The sequence below is a fragment of the Pinus tabuliformis genome, chromosome 1_1, assembly GCF_031772625.1.
Source record: "Pinus tabuliformis cultivar Carrire ecotype Pingquan chromosome 1_1, CPIR1, whole genome shotgun sequence".
NCBI lineage: Eukaryota > Viridiplantae > Streptophyta > Pinopsida > Pinales > Pinaceae > Pinus > Pinus tabuliformis.
Window position 1 is genome coordinate 10,779,542 of NC_142297.1, and position 8,975 is coordinate 10,788,516.

The window sequence follows — 8,975 nt, forward strand, 5'->3', positions numbered from 1 at the left end:
CTAACGGATCTAAAAGAACGAGGATAGTTCTTATATTATGTCAACCTCGTTAAAAAATGAAATAAGGAGTCAAGAGGATAGTTCTTTACGATGTCAACCTCGTTAAAAAATGAACTGTCCCTTAAAGTTTAGGGGGGCATATGCCTCGGCTGCATTATTATGCTGGGGGCACCTATATATTCGAGCAGTTTTAGCACATAGTTCATGCTCGTTAAAAAATAAACGCAAGATTCGAGCAGTTTTAGCACATAGTTCATGCTCGTTAAAAAATAAACGCAAGATCCGAGCAGTTTTAGCGCATAGTTCATGCTCGTTAAAAAATAAACATAAGTTGTGAGCAATCTTCCCCTAGAGTTCAAGCTCACCCAGAAAAAATGAACCAGTAAATAACCTTGGTGAATGTAACCTTTGACAGCCATATTAAAGCCCTTGGTCGTGTTCTTGCAGTCTCACCTCCATCCGTTCATTTGGCCAAACGTTCATCTCCATATGTTTGTTTACCCATTTTGAGGAACAGCTGCGAAGATTGATTTCACTTAGCCATCCTTGTGACACTGCCGTGATTGGAATATTCCAACTTGTACCTGGAATCTGCTGCTATCCCTGTTTATCACTCGTTCCTCAAAAGACGAGTCTTCTTTGAGCTCTTTTCACTGACTCATAAAATATGAAAAGTTTGCCGAGTTTTGGCCTTCCAGCTCGTTAAAGCGACCGGAAGAGCTATCCCTCCTCTAGATTTTAATCTTTTTGGACCTGAGGGATTATTGCACAAAAAGATCGAGCGCTTGTTTTGTTCGGCTCGTTAAAGCAATCGAAAATTCATCCCTTCTGTATTGTTTTATACTTTTTCGGACTTAAGGGATTAGATGACGAAAAAGGAATTATGGAGTTAACTTTCTGTACCTTTTCAGACTCTCTAAAAATGAAAAGGACCGAGTTTTCCTTGTCATTAGACTCGTTAAAATGATTAAATAGCGACAAACTTGTCTTTAGACGAGAACGAGTTTCCCTATCGCTAAGCTCGTTAAATCATAGCGATGGGCTTGCCCGAAGGGCAGGTTATAGAACAAGCATATGTTATCCTCCTCAAGCTTGACAAAAATAAAGAGGTACTGGTCAGAAATGACTGGGGAAAAATTGGGAGAACATCAAAGCTTAATGGTAGCAAGTCGCTCTTGAACATGACACTTTTCTTCCGTACCACATCGGGTTGGGTTGTTTCATTCACCGGTCTCTTCACCATGGTCTTCGCCAAACCATCCACATTTTGGGGTAATGCTACCGATCCATCGCATCAGTGTCGTTATATGTTCAAGAGAGGTCATTCTGAAAGTGTCAACCGTGTCCCATCCACTGCCATACATTATCCTTCATCCATTCATGATCGCCACCCTGAATCATATGTCACAGTTTGTTTTCACCTCCACTAAAATCATTAGCTCCGTTCCGTGTCATTGATGTGGGATTCATTAAGGCCCTCCTTTGACGGATCGCTTCTTGTCGACTTCAGCTCATTATCCAAGAAGTTGATCTAGGAACAACCCCATCAGTACTTTGAAGCTTGCATGCCTCAATGGCAAGTTTCTCACTTCCGACGACAGGTATACATCAATGACCTTCAACCAGAAGATTTTGCGTGGCGTTCGACGCCAAGTCCTTTATTCACGCCACGTGAATTGTACTACAATACCTTGAGGGTCATTATCATTATCGGTGATTCCTCTCGCGCTTGTTAACGTTTTTCATCATTGACCGGTAATCAAGCGATGTCTTTCCATGTTCGACTTCAGCGAAATTCTCACATGGATCGACTTGTACTTAGAGTGAAGATCGAACGAGTTTGAAGACCCCGGATCTAGTTTCATCCATCCGGGCTGCGATACATATTCAGGAAACATAAAAGCATTTGTCATGTGCATCATTGCAGCAGATGATCATCCTACTCAAAGGATGATAATTTCAGCAGAAAATTATCAGTCTACCATCAGACGATCGTCTGTTCTATGTACCAAAATGTATTTATAAAGCTGAGCATGGGAATGCCCGCCTCAGCTAGATCATGAAAACAGAATGAAAAATAATGTATTGTATTGTATTGTATTACAGGGCACCTCTCAGCACTTGAATGAACTTCGGACCCTCTGGATAAAGCATTTCACCCGATAAACGGCCTCATACTTTAGGGGGCAACTGTTATAGACATTTTTGTGCCTCGCAGCATGGAGCATGAAATGTCAATAATTAAAGGGATCCTCAGTCCCTAAACATGTTGTTCTTACCCCTAGAGGAACAAGGTCAGCAAACCACAGCACTTCCTATCAGTTCTCCACTTGAAAACACTTAAAAACAGGCTATTTTTGGATCATGTCAGCTGCTCCACTGAGCATCTGCGCTGAATGTCAACTGCTCCTCCGTGTACCTGCGCTGAAAGTCAACTCTAATGAAGGCTACCTGCGCTGGGCGAGATTGGCCAAGTGGCACAGTCATTCTGCAAGGTGTCAATTTCCCAGGAAGCTTCCAAACTGACACTTGGTTCAAGGAATTCGCCCTGTGATGAGTAAGAGGTACTTGATCTCCATGTGGAAGCAAGGATCTCCAAGTGGACTCAAGAACTGAAGTTTAACTGAAGAGGGAGAGGACACAAGGCAGCTTTATGTCAGTCTCAAGCTGACTCATCCTTTCTCCTTCTACCCTATATATAGAGCTCTTCTATGAGGTCTAGGGAGGCTGGAATTTTGTGCAAAGCAAGGAAGTGCTGTTGGTTTACAGTTAGAGCTATTGGGTGATTGCTTTTATAGAGGAGAAGAGGAGATTTCTTGCTGCTGGGGAGGTGCTGCTGGATTGGAGCCATTTATGGTTGTAACCTTCTCAGAACCTTTTTCTTCTATCAATAAAGCTTTGATGTTCTCCTATATACTTGTATTGCAATGATGTATTGTTTTTATCTGTATATTTGATCCATTCTAATCCATGCATCAGTTATGAGTACATGTTTCTTGTAGTTTCCCTCTCTTGTTTTTGCAGGATCTTTGTGTAGCTGGGCCGGCAAAGGGAGCAAGGAGCTGGGAACAAGAGGCAAAGAGAGAAGACAGGATCGACAAAAGCGAAAGATATCGGTTGGTCAATCTTTTCTTCCTTCTCTATACTTTCATAAAGGAAAAATATCAAAGCTTTACTTTCAGTTGTTGCTAAGGAACTATCACCCTTAGAGTAGGGATAGGGTCATTCCGAGTCGGATACTTTTCCCCACAACAAAATCACGATGACCATGCAAAGGTTGTGTTAATGTATGCCAGTTCCTATTTAGTTACTTGAACAAATCATGGGTTGAATTTACATATTCTAAATAGTCAATGTTGGAAATAAAATTGACATCCAATCCTACAATTTTTGGAGTTCCTTTACATCACCTCACAGAATTCCACTTTGGATGGCAACACCCAATGCCATTGCCTCATCTAGATTAACACGTTTACTTGGAATATTTCAAAAAATCTCAACAATAATCTCTTGAACCCTTGGCACTCGAGATATTCCTCCCATAAGAATAACTTCATCCACCTCCAATGGCATAAACCCTACATCTTTTGGAAAATTCTTGTAAGGGATTCTTGTTGTCTCGATTAAGTGATTTGCTAACATTTCAACCTTTGAATGAGTTAATGTCATACTCAAGTTCTTTCCAGTAGATACATATTCTGTGATAAATGGTAGATTAATTTGTCTTAGAATAAGATGACAAATCCACCTTTGCATTCTCTACAACCTCTTGAGGCCTTTGTAAGGCTAGCTTATCCTAGGATAAGTCATTTCTTTTCTTTTTGAAGTCACCAACTAAATATTGGAGCATATAATTATCAAAATCCTCATCACCCAAAAAAGTGTCACAATTTGGGGCCTTGACCTATAGTAAAAACCTAACAAGGTCACAATAATTTGCGTGACAAAATAGATAGCCAATGAGTAGGAGACTCAAGAAATTCCTTGAATGGAGAAATAAAAATAGGCTGACTTAGGCAATGACTATCTTAATGGGACAAAAAGACTCTATCATGGATAATCAAGAGATTAAGACTGTGAGCTTGGATATAAACTAGGTTGAGGGCTTAAAATGTTAACGTAGGATGAACACATATATAGGAGTCAAGGATGAGGGTACTAAGGATGGGGGCACAGAGACAAGAAAATCTAAGATACAAAGACCACATTGTTTCATACATTTGTTCAAGGGTCGTGTCTTCACACGTTTCAACTGCGTCTAGATTGGAATATGTGTTATTGTAATCTAGATCGTTTGATGGAATGTACAACTCAAACAGTTCCTCTTCAGTATCTTCCCAAGGTACTTGTTGTGAAACCCTATTGTGATATGCCTCCATTCTATTTCCATTAATTTTCTAGTGTTCCAAGTGTATTTATTTCCCCTAGTAATGTTTGGCTTGTAGCTAGATGTACATTTGAGGATTTTGATATCTAGTGTTATGAATGTTGTATTTTCAACAACATAATGTTTTCTAGCTACTATTATATCATTGGCTCTTCATTAATTAATAGGAATAATTCTTGTTTAATAGACATTCATGAAATGATGGAGGGATTCTGAAGCCAAATCCATGCCTTCTTTACTCTTGGAGATCTATGGGAGTCGTTCAATGAGTGGAGTGCAGATGGTGCAGGTGTACTGATCGTGTTGAATGGAAAAGGAACTATTATGCAACATTATGTACCACCTCTTTCTTCCATTCAGCTTTACACTCACCCATTTGGACCTAATATTGGCACTAGGTAGGTTATCCAATTCACCAATTATTCTCATAGCTACTTATGTCAAAGAAAGGTTCCCTAGTATTTTTTAAATCTAACCACAGTTGAATGCTTTTATATAATAATATGGTAAATAAGGCATAATATACACCATAGCTCCCATTGTTTAAAAATTTAGCTCTTGTTGTTTAACAATTTTTTTGGCGAAATCTATCTTAACAAATGATTTTGCTCTAATGCTACTCCAGACCATTAACATGTTGCATGTTGAACTGACTCTCTATTTTAGTAGTGTCATATCCGAGACAGAATTTTCCTGTCACAATTTAGTGTTAATGTACATGTATTTCATTAAAGAAATATTATTAAAATATTTATCAACATTTGGACGTGTGATTCACGCTGTCTCAGTTGAGTCTTGATCATGCTTTGCTTTTTTTTGTAGGCACCTGGTGAAGAGAGTGATGCAAGTGATGGTGATTATAGAAACATAGGTAGTGAAGGTAGTAGTAATAATGATGAAGCAGAGCGAGACTCAAAATATGGTGGGGTATTGCACTAGTGAAATTCCAATTTGTTTGATTGTAATTTGGATTAATGTTAATGATTGAAATTGCATCACTGATAGATAGTTGATATATAAATGCATTAGTGTTGTTCTTTAATATTATTGCTTCATATGATGAATCTTTTGCTCGATATTTTTTGAATATTCAAAGAGTCTATTAAAGGATTAACCTGGCCTCTCTGTTATTACCAACAATTATGTATTCATTATATATAATATCTATTGTAAACCTAACACAAAATATTTATACTAACAGAAAATAATGTAAAAATAAGTAGATAAAAAAATTGCTTGCAAAAAATGTTACCAGCCATTGAACATTTATTTACTAAGACTCATGTGATGACTATTTTACAAGAATGAAATTTGGAAATTGTTATAAAATTATATATTATAGAGCAATGGAACACATAAAATATTGCAGAAATATAAACACAAAAAACACATAAAACAAGAGAGACACAGATATACCTGGTTCACCCAGTTTGGGCTACATCCACGGAGAAATAGCCAGTCCTTCCTTTTATATTATCTAGTAAACTAAAGAGATACAGCCTACAGCAGATCCGGTGTAATTCCCTCTTCGCTCTCAATATCCTCTCTCTTCCTCACTCAGAATACAAATCTACATAGACGTAATACAATTCCCTCATATATAACGAGGGTTTTCCTTCCATGGCAAAAAACCCTAATTAAACATAAATTCTACCGTTAGATCTCCACCTAATAAACGGCCCAGATTGACTACGAAATTACAACATTTTACAAGGCAATTTTACATCTATTCTTAGCTTCAGGGGTGCTGCCCCTAATCCCCTTGCCAGGGGGGGCTCGTAAAAGGTCGCAGCCGCCCCCCCTGCAGTGAATATTTTATGGGCGGCGTTGCCACCCAATTTCGAACTAGGGTCCAATGTGGTGATACCTTTGAATACAGAAGATAATCAGGCTCCACACCCAATAGTAATGTAGGAAGAAACTATAATGGCCAAAGACACTAACCAATGAAGGGAAGAAAACGGTAATCTCTAGACATTGCACATTTAGGGTCTCAAGTTTAATCTCATTTGATGTAGGCATGCTCCATAGAATAGAAGCATTTGTAATATGGGAAAAGAATCTTTGTAACCTTGAAAAGTATCCATACATGCATGTAAGAGATATGTCACCAAGGCATATGTCACAAATGTTTATCTATGAAAACCCCAAATCAAGGGAAAAACCCATCCCAATGAAATTTCATTAGCCTTGGTCAAAACCTTGGACAATCAGGCCAAGTGAGCCTTCACTGCTCACTCTCTTTACCTACATTACAATGAAGTCCTCTCAACCTTTCATAGGGTCCATTACATGTAATACCATGGGAAGAAAACCATGGGTACACAATACCACATGCCCCAAAATCACAATTGTTTAAATTGGTCAAACTTGACTCTAACCTTGAGTCAATTTTACCTAACATTCCCCCTTTAAACTTGACTTGGGGTTTGTTGACTAAATCTAGCCAATCTTGCCAAGTGAGTTGGCCCAGCCTTGCTCACTTTGGCCCTTACCCCCCTCAAAGTTTAATACTCAGGGTATCTGTTAACCCTACATCCCCCCTATCACTTAGTTCTAACCCAGAGTTTACCAGTGATTTCCCAGGGGTACGCATACCATACTAGGTCTTACAACCATATGCCCATTTACATGCAATTTTTCTTTTAATTCATTGTTGTTGTTGTCCTGATATTCTAACCCATCCTCTCTGGTTGTGATTTCTCCACATTTTGGGCCTCGTGCTCTCTTTGTGAATCTGTATTGTTGGATGACTCGAACAACACGATCCTTCTCCTTTAACGACTTGCCATCACTTGAGCACCTTACTAACAGATCCATTTTTGAGTTTGAAACCTCATGTGTTCCATGGTCAACATCCATTCCAAATAAATCAAGCGTATATCTCTACTCTGCCAACTTTGCCTCCTCATAGTGCTCCACTTGCTCATGACGGTTCATGGATCTACCATAATGTGTTGGCTTCCACCCCCAACAAACAACATACCTATGCACACCAGAATCCATAAGCTCTCCACTATTTGAGTAGGCCTACTCTGCATGATTGATCTCATATTGAGATAGAAACCATGGATCTGCGAACATATCCTCTACTGCTACCACTCACATTCACTGCAAGGACTCCCTAGTACTTAAATATGTAACATTTTCTTGATCATGTCAAATCTAGTCATGATTTCACCGACCTTGACACACAGTTCACTCATATCCCAACTTATTTCTTTGCTTTTATGCCCTCTTCTTTGAAAACCTCTTCGTATTATTACTTGGTCATGGTATATTAGGCACTCATTGGCTAATGCTAAACTTTTGGTCATAGATGTTAGAAAATTATATATTACGGAGCAATGGAACACATAAAATATTGCAGAAATATAAACACAGAAAACACACAAAACAAGAAAGACACAGATATACGTGGTTCACCCAGTTTGGGCTACGTCCACCCCGAACAGCCAGTCCTTCCTTTCTATTATCCAGCAAAATGAAGAGATACAACCTACAGCAAAACCGATGTAATATCCTCTGTTTTCTCTCACAGTCTCACCTCTATGTTTCTCGCTCACCGAATACACATCTATATCTCAGCCTCAAATACAATGCCCTCATATAAAGAGAGGGGTTGCCTTCTAGGGCAAAAAACCCTAAACTAAACATAAGTTCTACCGTCAGATCATCCGCCTAATGAACGACCCAGATTGACTAGAAATTACTATACTTTTACAAGGCAATTTTACAGCTGTTTTTAGCTTCGGGGGCGCTGTTATAGACATTTTTGTGCCTTACAGCATGAAGCATGAAATGTCAATAATCTAAGGGATCCAAAGTCCCTAAACATGTTGTTCCTACCCCTAGAGGAACAAGGTCAGCAAACCACAGCACTAAATATCAGTTCTCCACCTGAAAACACTCAAAAACAGGCTAATTCTGGATCATGTCAACTGCTCCACTGAGCATCTGCGTTGAATGTCAACTGCTCCACTCTGTACCTGCGCTGAATGTCAACTCTAATGAAGGCTACCTGCGCTGGGCGAGTTTGGCCAAGTGGCACAGTCATTCCTCAAGGTGTCAATGCCCAGGAAGCTTCCAAAATGACACTTGGATCAGGGAATTCGCCTTGTGATGAGTAAGAGGATCTAGATCTCCAAGTGGAAGAAAGAAACTCCAAGTGGACTCAAGAACTGAAGAATAACTGAAGTGGGAGAGGACACTAGTCAGCTCCATGCCAAGCTCAAGCTGACTCATCCTTTCTCCAAAACTCCTATATATAGAGCTCTCTCATGAGGTCTAAGGAGGCTGGAATCTTGTGAATGTAAGGAAGTGTTGTTGGTTTGAGTATAGAACTATTGGGTGATTTGCTTGAAGGAGGTGAAGAGGAGATTTCTTTCTGCTGGGAGGTGATGCTGGATTGGGCCTTTTATGGTTGTATTACTTCCTGAACTTTACTTCTTCCATTAATAAAGCATTTGAGGTTCTTCTATATGCATGTGTCTCAATGGCGTATTGATACTTGTATATTTGATTTATTCTAATCCTTGAATCAATTATGGATGTATGCTTCTTGTAGTTTCCCCTTCTTGTTATTTTG